This window comes from Schistocerca cancellata, chromosome 4 (assembly GCF_023864275.1).
Source record: "Schistocerca cancellata isolate TAMUIC-IGC-003103 chromosome 4, iqSchCanc2.1, whole genome shotgun sequence".
Taxonomy (NCBI): domain Eukaryota; kingdom Metazoa; phylum Arthropoda; class Insecta; order Orthoptera; family Acrididae; genus Schistocerca; species Schistocerca cancellata.
Genome location: NC_064629.1, coordinates 151,392,527 through 151,409,077, shown reverse-complemented (window position 1 = coordinate 151,409,077; position 16,551 = coordinate 151,392,527). Strand labels below are relative to the sequence as shown.

Below are 16,551 nucleotides of genomic sequence, written 5' to 3'. Positions count from 1 at the left end.
GTACTAAATGGATGCAAATAAGTCAGGAAATTTACAGCAAGTCACAAGCAAAAAGAAGTAATATACGGCTGAATGGAATTTACATTATACAATCTCCCTATCCAAGTCCTTTTTGTCACTGAGATGCACTGATGAGCCAAAACATTATGACTACCTGCTTAATAACTTGTTTGTCCTTCTTTGGAACGTAATACACTATGTGATCAAAAGTGTCCGGACACCCCACAAAAACATACGTCTTTCATATTAGGTGTATAGTGCTGCCAACTACTGCCAGGTACTCCATATCAGCGACCTCAGTAGTCATTACACATCTTGAGAGAGCAGGTGATTGGCTATCACGTGTGTCATACGCCTGTACTCGAGATTTCCACACTCCTAAACATCCCTAAGTCCACTGTTTCCGATGTAATAGTGAAGTGGAGAAATGAAGGTTATACACAATGCTGGTGAGTACTTTGAAGGTTAGTAAAACTTTGAAACACGTATCAGATGGTTCAAATGGCTCTGAGCGCTATGGGACTCAACTTCTGGGGTCATCAGTCCCCTAGAACTTAGAACTACTTAAACCTAATTAACCTAAGGACATCACACACATCCATGCCCGAGGCAGGATTCGAACCTGCGAAAACACGTATCTGCTGTAGATAAATACTCTCCACTATTTAAGTTCCAATCCTCGTCTATTTATGTTACTTATTCATTAATTATACACACGTACAAACTTTTTTATTGTTTTAGGATTCATTAGGGATTTAACCTTAATTTGCTTCGTGCAGCGTCTGTACTTGAAGATGTGGATGTGAACCAGGCGCTAAACTGCGTAGACGACGCGGCAAATACTCTCAGAAAATAGGACGAGGTGAGAGGCACGTCACACGTCTAATCTCCTACGTCCTGTGCGGTTCTGATCTTGCGATCATTTAGCATCGACACATCTACCGAATCCTGTCAGGAAATTTCAGCTTGAGGTCAGAGTCGTCGGTTGACGTTTGCCGGAAATTACTGCTTCAAAGAGCGGACGGCCGTATCCGCAGAGGCAGGCGCGGCAAGTGTTATTGACAGCAGTGGCCGCTCTATTACCGTTTTACAGCCAGCCGACTCCGCGACGGATTGCTTTGACCCTTTGTGCGCTTTCCATCTTGTCTGACAGACCATTAACGGAAGGTGAAAAACCGCCTAGCACCGACATGGCGCGTGCTGCGACAGCCTAATGGCGCGAGTGGCTTTGTCCGATATTCCAATTACACGGAATAAAAATCGAGCACCCTTCTGCCGCAGGGGCCGTCTAGCGTCTAGTGTTGAAATATCAAAGTATACGAAAAGAACAAGGGCCTTCTAACTGTGGTTAAAACACCAAAAACCGCTTTTTGACATCAACACCCGTTTCTGTTGCTACTTTTGCGTAGAATTGTCCTGCATCATATGTACCGTGTGATCAAAAAGTCAGTATAAATTTGAAAACTTAATAAACTACGGAATAATGTAGATAGAGAAGTAAAAATTGACACACATGCTTGGAATGACATGGGGTTTTATTAGAACAAAAAAAAAAATGCTAGACGCGTGAAAGACCTCTTGCACGCGTCGTTTGCTGATGATCGTGTGCTCAGACGCCACTTTCGTCATGCTTGGCCTCCCATGTCCCCAGACGTCAGTCCGTACGATTATTGGCTTTGGGGTTACCTGAAGTCGCAAGTGTTTCGTGATCGACCGACATCTCTTGGGATGGTGAAAGACAACATCCGATGCCAATGCCTCACTATAACTCCAGACATGCTTTACAGTGCTGTTCACAACATTATTCCTCGACTACAGCTATTGTTGAGGAATGATGGTGGACATATTTAGCATTTCCTGTAAAGAACATCATCTTTGCTTTATCATACTTTGTTATGCTAATTATTGCTATTCTGATCAGATGAAGCGCCATCTCTCGGAAATTTTTTGAACTTTTGTATTTTTTTGGTTCTAATAAAACCCAATGTCATTCCAAGCATGTGTGTCAATTTGTACCTCTCTATCTTCATTATTCCGTGATTTATTCTCTCTTAAAATTTGTACTGACTTTTTGATCGCCTGGTACTCAGATTCAGTTTTGGCAAATTGCTTATCCAGTTAAGTTTATTTCGTCGTAATTTTCATGTTAATAATATGGTCTGATATTAGGGGTGAGGTTTCTGGAGGAAATTACGGTTACAATTAAGACTAAAATCTGAGGCATTCGTGGTAAAGAACGTCGTTCACCACTTCCCATACGTACTCATTTTAGCAGGTGATTGTGTCATGTAGGCCCTTAGCATGCCATACGTAAGATACATCAGTATTAATGTGAGAATTGAAAATGAAAGCTGATTTTCTTTCTCTTACAGCTCGGAAACGGAACGTTCCTGGACATACCTTTCTAGAAAAGCCTATATCAACTAACTAACTGAGTACCCGACGTTGCGCATACAGGTATTTACTCCAGTCTAATAGTTCATATCCTCCTTCCCCCTCTGTGCCTGTCCATCTCCTTCTCCCCCATTAAAAAAAATGGCTCTGAGCACTATGGGACTTAACATCTGAGGTCATCAGTCCTGTAGAGTTAGAACTACTTAAACCTAACCAACCTAAGGATATCACACACATCCATGCCCGAGGCAGGATTCGAACCTGCGATCGTAGCACTCCCCCATTCTCTTTCCACGTTATCACCCTCAGCCCAATAGCACGTTGGTGGTCCTTAGTCCCACAGTATTTGTTTCCAGATCGCGATTAATAATTGTACCAAATTTGGTTGAAATCGTTCCAGAGGTTTAGCAATAATGACGTTTTTACGTGTGGCTTTGCCCATGTACGCACGTGTCAAATAGATTTCACATAAATTTAAAATGTTTCAGACTTCTTTGTACACATATTACACTCATATCTCTAGCGAATTTCATCCTACAGTTTTATTTTCACACAGCTCAATATTTATGACGTTGTATCTCCTGAGCTATGTGTAGTACAGTGATATAATTTTCCATTTGTATACGTGGCTACTGCATGCGAAATGTCTTGCGAATAGAGTTTATAGTGAAGAAGTAATAAATTAAAATGTCATGCATGATGCGCATTTTTTCACGTATCCGAGTGTTTATTACGTCATATCTCCTGAACTATGTGACAAAATGGTTCTAATGGTTCTGAGCACTATGGGACTTAACTTCTGAGGTCATCAGTCCCCTAGAACTTAGAACTACTCAAACCTAACTAACTTAAGGACATCACACAAATCCATGCCCGAGGCAGGATTCGAACCTGCGACCGTAGCGGTTGCGCGGTTCCAGACTGTAGCGCCTAGAACCCCTCGGCCCCGAACGTGACATAAAGTAATGTATTTTTGTAGGTACATCAGCGTCATACGAGGTTATTGTCTGCTGTATGTGTTGCGAATACAGTTAGTAGTTACGCAGTAATAAATTAAAACGTAATGATTCACGCGGCTGTTTCACTGCACGAATAGCGGAAATGCAGTAAGCGATAAACTTCTTCCCTTTCACAAATTTTTGGGGATTGTCAGCGAGAAAAAGTTTCGTAAAGGTTTAAAATTATGTATAAAGTTTGTTGCATATCATTAAGTGCTCTCATTTTCAAATACTGGATGAATAAAATATGGATATTCGTGCGCCTTGGGCTACAATGCTTTTTCACCCCCACTCTCGCGCCCGTGATAGGACGGTGGTTCTTACCCTTACAGCGATTCTTTCCAGCGATACGCGTACCAAGTTTGGTTAAAATCGGCCAAGTGGTTTAGGATGAGATGTGCAACACACATACATACATCCATGCATCTATTTTTATAAGTTGACTGGATTACCTTTTACGTCCATCATTTGCAGTAGGCGTCAGACAGCATTTCATATTCACTCTTCGGCAGTCCCTCCTAGGAAACTGATACATCACTTTCTTTTATATGGATAATTCAAAATTTTTTCCTTAACCTTATTCATCATACACTGACCTGCTCGTACAATGGGATGCAGAGCTCCATGTAAGAAGGCTAGCCAGACCTGGATCTACTCCGCGCGGCGAACTGCGGACCATTGGCCTTGAACATCAGCCAACCTGAATGTGGTTATTGTGCGGTTTTCCACTCTCTTTTAACAAATGTAGGACTAGTCCGTAATTTCTGTCTCAGAAAAACCTACACTCCCATACTTGAAATACGATAACAGACAGGACCAAGTTTATACCATTCATAGACAGACGACACATACAACTTATGGCCTTAAAGGAACTAATGACTGTGGCGTCAGGAATTCCATTCGGCCACAGTGATGAAATAAAATTGAATTGTAAAATCATGAAAGGAAAATGAGAGAACCATTTGTGCTATACACTGAGAACCGCGTTTCAAAACAAAATGAAGAAAAAAAGGCATAGGGTCAATAGAGGTGGAACGTTAAATCTGATCAAGAATGATATGAGTTACAAGTGTTCGTTATATAGGTTGATCGGCCAACACCAGTATTGATCTCGAATCGTGTTTTGAAACTAAGGAAATCGAAAATCAGATCGTTGGCCGGGTGAGTTTACTGCCTAGTTCCGTAAGAACAATATGAGCGCTATAAACTGCTAAATCCAATTCTATACGAATGTCATTAGCGTGAAGAAGTATTTCATACGCATCGCACACGCCGATTCCCTCTGAAACAAAATTAAACCCGTCTTCAACTTACCAACAGCTTCTGCTTATGGAAGCTAACAGCTAATAGAATGTCAATATTAAAAACATTGTTTGGTAACATGGTTACTTCTTGACTCATAATCTGTCTTTCTTACCTGTCTCGAGCAAACAGACAATTAATCCCACCAGCAAATAGTTGAGAGTACTGCCGCAAATCAGTCTTTAGATACCTTACGAGTCAGGTCGTCTTGGTTTCGGGAACAAGGACGAGTTAAACGAGCAATATTTCATCTCTCTTTATACCACGAAGTTCCAGGAGGCAAAGTTTCACCCCATTAATTTATCTGTGTAGAAGTTCGAGAACATAATGAACATACCCCTTCCCTTTTACGACTAATACAGCATTGATCAGCAGCTAGTCCAGATACCTTTTCGATGAATCCCCTCTTTTTTTAAAGAAGGTAAAGAAGAAACGCTTCTCTGTATGGCACAAAAGCATTTTACGTTAACCATATTTAGATCAATTCGTAACAAGGACTCTCACAAATTTCCCTTTCAGTTTTCACTTATGGTGCAAAATCAGGATGAAGTAATGCTCTACTGTGTGGTAGGTGAATATACCTACGCGTTTGAACGTTAATGGTACATAGATAGAGCTATAATATAAATCTCTGCCGAATTGTGACACGACGCAATTCAGGCATTCGATGTGTCTTCAAAGCGATGTTTTCAGTAGCATAAATTTAATTCCACGGTGCGTCGGGGACTTTAAAGACTTAGTTGCAAGGATAGAGCATAAGTCACACATATGTAGCCAACTTTACAGGTGTCCCACCTAACTTTGCCACCTCATATATTTCCGAAATGAAACAAAATGTGAAAAATGAAATTGGCCAGGGGTACACCTATGTCGGGCTCACACAATGGGCGGGAATGAACACTGCCAGCAAGTACTCAAATATGACTTTCAACACAATTTTTTTTTATATGGCACATGTATGTTTTTTTTTGTACTCAAGTGAAAACTAGAGGTACAGTTACTGATTGCAGACTTGGATTCTCTGTTCTAAACCTTATACCTGTTAGAATACTTAGACTTTAAATATTGGAAACGGTTCCACAGTTTCTGCCGTAATGCCTTAATGCTGGTTGCCTCTACAGCTCTGACGCCTGCTGTACGCAACCCTTGCTCTAAGCAATACGGCAGAAACTGTGGCGCCGTTGTCATCCTTTAAAATCTACGTATTTCAGAAGGTATGAGGTTTAGGACGGTGAAAACAAGTCTGTAGTAGTTAATTGTACCTCTAGTTTTCATTTCCGTAGAAAAAAGTCAGACATGTTTTGTGCTGAAAGTGGTGTTTGTTTACAATTATGGATTGTGCATTCCTGCTCATTTTGTGAGTCCCTGACATAGCTGCATCCCTGGCCAATCGAATTTTTCAAGTTTTGTTTTGCTTCGGAAATACATGATGTGGCATAGTTAAGTGGGACACCTTGTACGCTTGGGAAATATGTCGAACGAGGAAGAAGTGTTACCAGCTGTGCTACGACGAAATGTCATGATAAAGGCATGATATGACTTTGGTACTTACGAACAATCTAGGAAATACCCACGGTTGATATGGATAAATGTTATTGTTTGCAATATACAGATGAATTACTGGCACGTATTTGCTATTGTTCGTTTTTTTAAGCTATATCCAGTACATTTTTACGGTTGTTTATAAACAAAAATTTTCTACAATTTCTCATTTCTGTAGGAATACTACTGTCAATTGTTAGGCAGTTCTTGAATAATCATATGTGTAAATGTTCTCGGAATATATGCTTTAATATAAACAATATGCCATTTCCATCGATTAGGTCTAGTTTCAAATTTTTCATAGTGCCAACGAGATTCCTCTCATGACTTAATGACTGACGATGATATTTGGAATTTTTTTAATTGTATTCCTGTCTACTAACTTCTAATCACCTAAGATGTTCCAGATACATCCCGTCAAGTATAGTTCATTGATCCTCACGTCAGCCTACGTGATCAACGCGTGCAATTAATGGCCACCCCTTGTGAACAGACAGAGTCAAATTGTGTGACTCAGCTGGGTCACCCTTTTTCCACGAGGCCCATAGTTCCGTCTCATCCACAACACTAGGCTAGGCTGTGCATTTGCAGTGACAGCCATTTCCGAATGGGGCAATGGTCAGCTCATTTGCCTAGTAAACAGGAGCCCTGGGTTCGAATCCCTGCCTGGCTCAAATTTTCAGCTTTCCCCAGCTAATGCCACTAATTCCTTTAAGTCTTGCTTCTAGTAATTCCACGCTGTCCCACAAAACCCCAGTTTTTCCATCAGTAATTTAAATTCATTAGTTCAAAACGCAAAAGATTTACGTTTAGAGATTACTGTTATGCACATCGCAAGTTTTATTCTTATTCTTATGATCTTCTCAATTTGTTGCAACATTGTGAGTGAGAAAATTTCAGTTCTTAGATTTAAAAAAAAGTAGTATTGTCTTCTCTTTAAATGAATATTAAAAAACAGGTGTCGTATATAAGTCTGTTACCTACTAATTCTATCGAGTGAGATGACATAATGGCTAAGGAACAGGATAGTTTCCAGAGAAGAGTGGATATGAAGGCTTCATTCAGCCATCCTGATTTAAGTTTTCCATGTTTTCCATAACTCAGTTACGGCGAATGTTTTCTTCAACGAAACCGCAGCCTTACCGTAGATAATTTACTAATTTTACTGTCTGTACATACTACAGCCTACAGGACAAACGTAATTTCGAGGAAAGGAAATGAAATTAAACGTTAGTTTTGGTTTTACCTGACTTCCCGAAGATCTGTATAAACACTAAAAGAAAATGGTGGCAGGTAATCGACGGCAATAACGATGATCATCCACGACATCCTCACAATGACACTACGTGTTTAAAACAAGTACATCAAACAACTCCATTGTTACCTCCTTCCACCGGTTAAGAACTGCGCTGCTAATCTCACGTAAGGAGGAGGAGGCGAAGCAGGTAACGCAGTCGTCAACCGACAGCAAACGACAACTGAAATTATTATTATTTATTTTATGGCCTTCAAAAATGGGTCAAATGGCTCTGAGCACTATGGGACTCAACTGCTGAGGTCATTAGTCCCCTAGAACTTAGAACTAGTTAAACCTAACTAACCTAAGGACATCACAAACATCCATGCCCGAGGCAGGATTCGAACTTGCGACCGTAGCGGTCTTGCGGTTCCAGACTGCAGCGCCTTTAACCGCACGGCCACTTCGGCCGGCTTATGGCCTTCATTGGACCACTCTAGTCAAAAATAAAAAATACAAAGTTGTACACAAGTTGTTACAGAGGGATACAATTTGGCTCAACAATAACTTAATATGCTATTTAGGTAATATAATTATTAGCGTCTATTCTTACATGAAAGGTGTTTTGCTCTTCTGTCTGCCCAATATTTCTTCATTCTTTCAGATATTCTCTTTCTTTCTTCATCTGAGACCACTCTTCCTGTATTCCTTTTATTGATTTTAATTTGTAGTCCGGTTTGCAGGTCTTGCAGTATTCTGGTATTCTCTGTCTTGTTTTTTAGGTCATCTACTGTAATTTGGAGTTCTTTTATATCTTCCTTTATTTCTGTGATCCATTTAATGTCGCTCTAGCTATTCCACAATTTTTGTATTTTTCTTTTACTAATTCTGTTTTTTGAAACTGAAATACATTCATTAGGCTGAAGATTTCCAGAATTTCAGAGTTCTCGCATACAACAGATACTGCGCTTACCACCGAAAATTAAGTTATCTAGAAGTGATAGTGGACAAAATTGCAATTAGTATGATCTTCATCTACACCTACATGACTACTCTGCAAATACAATTTAAGTGCCTGGCAGAGGGTTCATCGTACCACCTTCACAATTCTTTATTATTCCAACCTCGTACAGCGCACGGAAAGAACGAACACCTATATCTTTCCCTACGAGCTCCGATTTCCCTTATTTTACCGTGGTGATCGTTTCTCCCTATATATGTCTGTGCCAAGAAAATATTTTCGCATTCGGAGGAGAAAGTTGGTTATTGGAATTTCGTGAGAAGATTCCGTCACAACGAAAAACACCTTTCATTTAATGATGTCCAGCCCAAATCTTGTATCATTTCTGTGACACTCTCTCCTATATTTCGCAATAATACAAAACGTGCTGCCCTTCTTGGAACTTTTTCGATGTACTCCGTCAGTCCTATCTGGTAAGGATCCGACATCGCGCAGCAGTATGCTAAAAGAGGACGGACAAGCGTAGTGTATGCAGTCTCCTTAGTAGATCTGTTACATTTTCTAAGTGTCCTGCCAATAAAATGCAGTCTTTGGTTAGCCTCCCCCACAAAATTTTCTGGGTGTTCCTTCCAATTTAAGTTGTTCGTAATTGTAATACCTAGGTATTTAGGTGAATTTACGGCCTTTAGATTAGACTGATTTATCGTGTAACCGAAGTTTAACGAATTCTTTTCGCACTTAAGTGGATGACCTCACACTTTTTGTTATTTAGGTTCAACTGCCAATTTCCGCACGATTCAAATATCTTATCTAAATCGTTTTGAAATTTGTTTTCATCTTTTGATGACTTTATTAGTCTATATACCACAGCGTCATCTGCAAACAACCTAAGACGGCTGCTCAGATTGTCTCCCAAATTGTCCGCAGCTCGTGGTCGTGCGGTAGCGTTCTCGCTTCCCACGCCCGGGTTCCCGGGTTCGATTCCCGGCGGGGTCAGGGATTTTCTCTGCCTCGTGATGGCTGGGTGCTGTGTGCTGTCCTTAGGTTAGTTAGGTTTAAGTAGTTCTAAGTTATAGGGGACTGATGACCATAGATGTTAAGTCCCATAGTGCTCAGAGCCATTTGAACCATTTGTCTCCCAAATCGTTTATATAGATAAGGAACAGCGAAGGGCCTATAACACTACCTTGGGGAACGCCAGAAATCACTTCCGTTTCACTCGATGACTTTCCGTCAATTACTACGAACTGTGACCTCTCTGACAGGAAATCACTAATCCAGTCACATCACTGAGACGATATTCCATAAGCACACAATTTCACTACAAACCGCTTGTGTGGTACAGTGTCAACAGCCTTCCGGAAATCCAGAAATACAGAATCGATCTGAAATACCTTGTCAATAGCACTCAACACTTCATGTGAATAAAGAGCTAGTTATGTTTCACAAGAACGATTTTTTCTAAACCCATGTTGACTGTGAATCAATAGGCAGTTTTCTTCGAAGTAATTCATGTTGTTCGAGCACAAAATATGTTCCAAAATCCTGCTGCGTATCGACGTTAATGATATGGACATGTAATTAAGTGGCCGGCCGGTGTGGCCGTGCGGTTATAGGCGCTTCAGTCTGGAACCGCGTGACCGCTACGGTCGCAGGTTCGAATCCTGCCTCGGGCATGGATGTGTGTGATGTCCTTAGGTTAGTTAGGTTTAAGTAGTTCTAAGTTCTAGGGGACTGATGACCAAAGATGTTAAGTCCCATTGTGCTCAGAGGCATTTGAACCATTTTTTTGTAATTAAGTGGATTACTCCTACTACCACTTTTGAATATTGTTGTTACCTGTGCAACTTTCCAGTCTTTGGATACAGATCTTTCGTCGAGCGACCGGTTGTATATGATTGTTAAGTAAGGGACTAATGTATCAGCATACTCCGAAAGGAACCTAATTGGTATACAGTCTGGACCAGAAGACTTTCTTTTATTAAGTGATTTAAGTTGCTTCACTACTGTGAGGATATTTACTTCTACGTTACTCATGTCGGCAGCTATTTTCGATTCGAATTCTGGAATATTTACTTCGTCTTCTTTTGTGAAGGCATTAAGAAAGGCTGTGTTTTGTAACTCTGCTTTGGAAGCAGTGTCTTCGATAGTATCTCCGTTGCTATCCCGCAGAGAAGGCGTTGATTGTTTCTTGCCGCTAACATGGTTTACATAACACCAGAATCTCTTTGGATTTTCTACCAGGTTTCGAGACAAAGTTTCGTTGTGTAAATGTTATAAACATCTTGCATTGAAGTCCGCGCTTAATTTCGAACTTCTGTAAAATATCGCCAATCTTGGGGATTTTGTGTCTGTTTAAATATGGTATGTTTGTTTCGTTGTTTCTGCAACAGTGTTCTAACCCGTTTTGAGTACCAAGGATGATCAGCTCCGTCGTTTGTTAATTTATTTGGTATAAATCTCTCAATTGCTACGAATACTGTTTCTTTGAATTCAAACCACATCTGCCAACGGCCTCGCCGCAGCGGTAACACCGGTTCCCGTCAGATCACCGAAGTTAAGCGCTGTCGGGTTGGGCTAGCACTTGGGTGGATGACCATCCGGTCTGCCGAGCGCTGTTGGCAAGCGGGATGCACTCAGCCCTTGTGAGGCAAACTGATGGACTACTTGATTGAGAAGTAGTAGCTCCGGTCACGGAAACTGACATACGGCCGGGAGAGCGGTGTGCTGACCACATGGCCCTCCATATCCGCATCCAGTGACGCCTGTGGGCTGAGGATGACACGGCGGCCGGTCGGTACCTTTGGGCTTTCATGGCCTGTTCGGGAGGAGAGTTTATTAAGCCACATCTGGTCTACACTACTATTATTAATTTGAAAGCAGTGGAGATTGTCTCTCAGGAAGCTGTGTGTTATTGTCGTGAAACTGGCTGGTTTCCCACTTTTAGGCCCAAAGGACGATATCTCATTGGCTGAATTACGTCATGATATCACAAAAATGGCGCGTACTGAGGTGGCGCCCTCTAAGTCCGTAGAGTACGTTTACCCTCTCTATCAAGCGTCGCTAGCAACGCCATCATTCGGCTGTTGGAACTGATGGTGTTACGCCGTCGCCAAGGTAGCCCCTGCGAGCCGGCAACACACCTAACACCACACAGGGCCGAGGTTGTCAATGCCTAAGGCGTAAGCAATGGTAAACATCGGCTGCTTTGGATACAGACATTCTGCGTACTACTTCCTGCAGAGGGAGTTCGAGATGGCCTGCAGGAAGTATTACTACACTAACATCTGACTGGCTGGCCAATACTATTTAAAGGCTAGAACCAACACCGAACGTCAACCCCCAACCAGTTGCCACGCCTTTACCGTTGTGTCCCTCCCTCTCTCCATCTCCACACCCTCCATCTCCTTTCCCAACACAACTTCCACCATCTCCCCCTCCCGGATGATGAGCTTCGCCCTGACATCTACCCTTCCTACCAACTCTAACCCCCTCTTCCTGCCTCCTCCTCAGGGCTCCCTCTCCTCCCCCTCCCTCCTTCTGAGCGGCTTTCCCCTCCTACTCCCCATCCATCTCTTGTGCCTCGTTTCAGTGTCTCTGCGCTCCCTCCTGCCCTGTCTTCCGTTTTCCTTTCCCGCCCCACATGTCTCCTGCCTCTTCGTGAACCCACGGTTGCCCCTCCTCTCTTCATCCCGCCGCTTCCCCAGCTGCCCCATGCTCTCCCCTCCTTTTCCATCCTCTCTGACCTTTCTCTCGGCAGTTCCCACCTGGTAGTTTTACTCTTCGTCGTGTGTGCTCCAAGTGTGTTTTAAGTGTGTTGTTTCGGAGTGTTTTTAATACTGTGGCCAACTTTTAACCTGTGCATGCGCATTCAGTGTCTTCTCTGTGTTTCCAGAATCGCCAGCTGTGTTTTTTAACTTTCTGGTGACTTTTTTAACTGTCCCCCATGAACGTCTACATGTCAGTGTATTTTTACCTCCATTTTCTCCCCTTACTCTGTTCTATGTTCCCCTTTTTTATCTCCTTATGTATGTATCATTTTATTCTTGTTTTAGTTGTCGTGTCACTCGGCTAAAGAACGGCGGATCGTGCCGCTGACAGCCCTCCCCTGCCCATATGGGGCAGGGGAATGAAATCACAATAAAGAAAAAAAAACCGAACGTCAGTTCACGCCGAATATCGACCTCAAGGACGTCTCCACAGAAGACTACGTTTTCGCCATCGGAATAGGACTTGCAATGAAGTGTATGTGTGTTACCACGGACTCTTGTGGGAAACTTAGAAGTTATCTTTTGTTGCCTCTAGTAGGAAATTCTTACCGCCTTTATGATTGTGACTTTTCGTTATTATTTAGTCCTTTCCATGTAGACTCATGTAAATAAAAGTTGTGTTGTAAAAACTTTCAAATTGTCAGTTAAAACAGGTGGGACAGCACAAGTTCGCCACTCTCACCAGCCACAACTAATTTTTACACTGAGGATTTCGAAGAACGGGCGTTGAATTGTATCCCCGTCCGTCCGACCAGCTTCATCAGATATGTCGACTATGTGTTTTTAACCTGGCCGCGTGGCAGTGGATGACTGGATTCGAGTACATTTGCGTAATTAATCTCCCCATATCCTATGGCAACCCGATGCGATGGTTTGGGTTGATGAATGCCTTGGTAAAGTTACCTGTCATCACATGTAGTGCTAGCAGCGTGGTACAGAGGAGCTGGTGTTGGGTATGGCGCTGTTTTCTGTCGTTATGATGTGAACACTATATTGCACATGAGAAAATGTTAATTGTAGAAGGCTATGAACGCATTTTGCATCATTGTGTGCTGCGTGCAGTAAAGAATGAGTTCACAGAGGATGATTATTTGTATCAGCATGATAAACGCAGGTGCACTGGCCAACCCAGAGCGCCAACCTGAACCTCTCAGATATCTTAGAACGTCGATTTCGCTTCAGACCCCAGCGTCCAACTCCACCACCGTCTCTGGTTCCAGCTGTTGAGGAATAATGGGCTGCCATTTCTCCACAGACATCCAGACACCTCAATGAAAGTGTCTCCCGCAGAGTTCAAACCGTCATAAAAGCGAAGGGTAGATACACACTATTTGCATGTCCACTAGTAGATGTCCGAATACTTTCGATGATATAGTGTAAATTTAAATGTCACGAAGTGTTTCTTGAAGGTGTGTATATAAACATACATGGAAGCGAAACGTGGACGATAGACGATTCAGACAAGGAGACAGAAGCTTCTGAAATGTGATGTTATAGAAGAATGTGGAAGGTTAGATGGGTAGATCGGGCAGAAAATGAGGTGGTACTGAATCGAGTTGGGGAAATATGCTTTATGGCACAGCTTGACTAAAAGAAGCGATAGGCTGACAGCACACATCGTGAGTCATGGCGAAATCTTCAGTTTGGTAATGGATGGAAGTGGGTGGAGGCAGACCAAGGCTTGACTAAAGTAAGCAGGTATAAAGGGACGTAGGTTGTGGCAGTTGTGTAGAGGTGATGTGCCTCACTCAGGATAGATTAGCATGGAGAGTATGCTCGGACCTCTTTCTGCAGTGAGGCACTGTGTCAATTGTTTTCCGGAAATCTGTTGCCCATCTACAGTTCGTAGCATTTGAGCGCGAGAAAATCAAACTGTTTTTCGCAAGAGTGATGCATTCTAAATCAAAGCAGATTTGTGGACAGAAGCTTTTCTGTCTAAAGGAAATTTAGTGTATTCGAACTTAGAATATACTAAACAATTCTGCAGCAAACCGATGGTAAAATACTGGTCTCTGATTTCATGGGTCCCTTCTTATATACAGTAGTAACCTGCGTTTTTTTCCGATCCCTTGGTACTTTGCAATTGGCTAGAGATACGTGTTAAATAAAAGCTAAGCAAGGGGCCACTGCCGAAGAATATCCTCTGGAAAACCGAACTTTCATCCGGACCTGGAAACTTATTTGTTTCGAATTCTATCAGTCGTTACTAGACGTCAGGAATTTCTATTTCTGTGTCCTCCATACGACAATCTGTGCGACGGTCAAACGATGATTCGTCTGTACTATTCTCCCGTGTAAATGATTTTTTAAACGAGATATTTGAAACTTTAGCTTTCCCTCTCTTGTGCTCCATTGCGGTACCAGATTGGTCGACGAGTGACTGTACGGAAGGCTTCGACTAGCTTAGATGTTTTTCTTTAAAAAAAATTTAAAAAAATGGTTCAAATGGCTCTGAGCACTATGGGACTTAACTTCTAAGGTCATCAGTCCCCTAGAACTTAGAACTAATTAAACCTAACTAACCTAAGGACATCAGACGCATCCATTCCCGAGGCAGGATTCTAACCTGCGACCGTAGCGGTCGCGCGGTTCCAGACTGCAGCGCCTAGAACCGCTCGGCCACCCCGGCCGGCTGTTTTTCTCAGGACCATCATTTTTTCAGGTACACGGAATGACCTTTTGCTAACGTAAGAGTATGGACGTTGCTGTACGCTTCACGCGTTGATCGTTTTATAGGTGCAAGAATATCCACTAACTTTTGCCTGTAGACATTTTCAGGTTTCTTCTCTTTTTTTAAAAACCGAAAGTGCAACACTCTCTGCCTCCTCAGCATTATCCTTATTTTGTTATAAAATCACCGAGGGTCTTTTCAGTTCTCCAGGTTTCGCAGTATTGCACAGATTTCCCAGATGACCTAATAGAATTCGTAGTAAAAGCATAAACTTGTTTTTATGGAGGGTAAAGCTTGGCATACAACAAATTAAAGCTACAGTGCTAGCTGTTTCCATCCCGGTTCCCTTCCCCACGGGCTCTCTGAGTGATTGATTGCCGTAGGTTGCCGTACGGTATCCGAAAAGAAAGAAAAACGTGCTGCACTGCGAGGAGCCGATATCGAATAAACAACGCGAGTTTACAAAGCTAAATTGTTAAATCTTAAGTAAATTTAATTTACCAGATCCTCCGAAGGGTATAGCTAATGTTTGCATTACGAATATTGTTTCCGGTGCGTGAAACATTTACAACAAAATGAAAACGTACAGCTTCCGAAGTACTTCATGTGGCTCTTGCACAGAATAGGCAAGTGATGTGGGTTAATCTTTGCATTCATTTTGTTGTCGTCACGAATAGAAAAAAAAATGTTTTTGCGTTTTTCACACGTTTCATTGTTCAGTTGCAAGAAGTATCTGAACACCGAGTTAAATTTTTCAACGGAGAGTGCTGATTAGCAATTTAAGATCCAAAACTGTATTTTCAAACCTGTGCTCTGAAAAATTAGAAGGACGCAAATATGGAACACAAGTATTCACATTAAGCAACAAAAGGACAATTTTAGGGAAACCGTCCACCTTAGACTCTAAAATCCTAAGCTGATTTCGTTTGCTTTGTGTCACTAAAAATGCGACTGAAAACGTTAAGTATGATAACTCTTTATAGGTATCACACTTATCTAGAATTCCATTGTCGTTATAGAGCAGACTGTACAAACAGGATCCAAAGCAAAAAATCACACGGGTGCAAGTCATAATCACTGATGACGAAACTGAAATTCCGACATTAGTCGCAATCTGGCAGTGGCGACAAGTGAAAATTTAAAACTCCCTGGCAGATTAAAACTGTGTGCCGGACCGAGACTCGAACTCGGACCTTTACCTTTCGCGGGCAAGGGCTCTAGCAACTGAGCTACCCAAGCACAAGTCACGACCCCTCCTCACAGCTGTGTTTCCGCCAGTACCGCGGCTCCTACCTTCCAAAGAGCTGTGATGACGGGTCGTGACTCGTGCGTGGGTAGCTCAGTTGGGAGAGCACTTGCCCGCGAAAGGCAAAGCTCCCGAGTTCGAAATTCGGTCCGGGATACAGTTTTGATCTGCCAGGACGTTTCACACCAGCGCACAATCCGCTGCAGAATGCAAATTTCATTCTGGAACTGAAAATTTGTTCCGCATTGCCACTCGAATCGGGATTTCCATCTTCAACCAAGCGGTCGTCTCAACGCATTCAGCGTTTTCATAAGCTCAATAAGGGGACCACACACTAAGTACGAGACATATCCCTATACCGTAACACCTCCTCCTCAGTGCGTCACTATTGGTACTACACACGATGTCAGGTAATGTTTTCCAGGCATTC

General features: G+C 42.3%; 1 pseudogene; it reads left to right on the top strand.

Moving 5' to 3' along the window:
• The first annotated feature begins 10,940 nt into the window (after window positions 1–10,940).
• Window positions 10,941–11,058, top strand: LOC126185695 (5S ribosomal RNA; annotated as a pseudogene).
• Window positions 11,059–16,551: the final 5,493 nt, after the last annotated feature.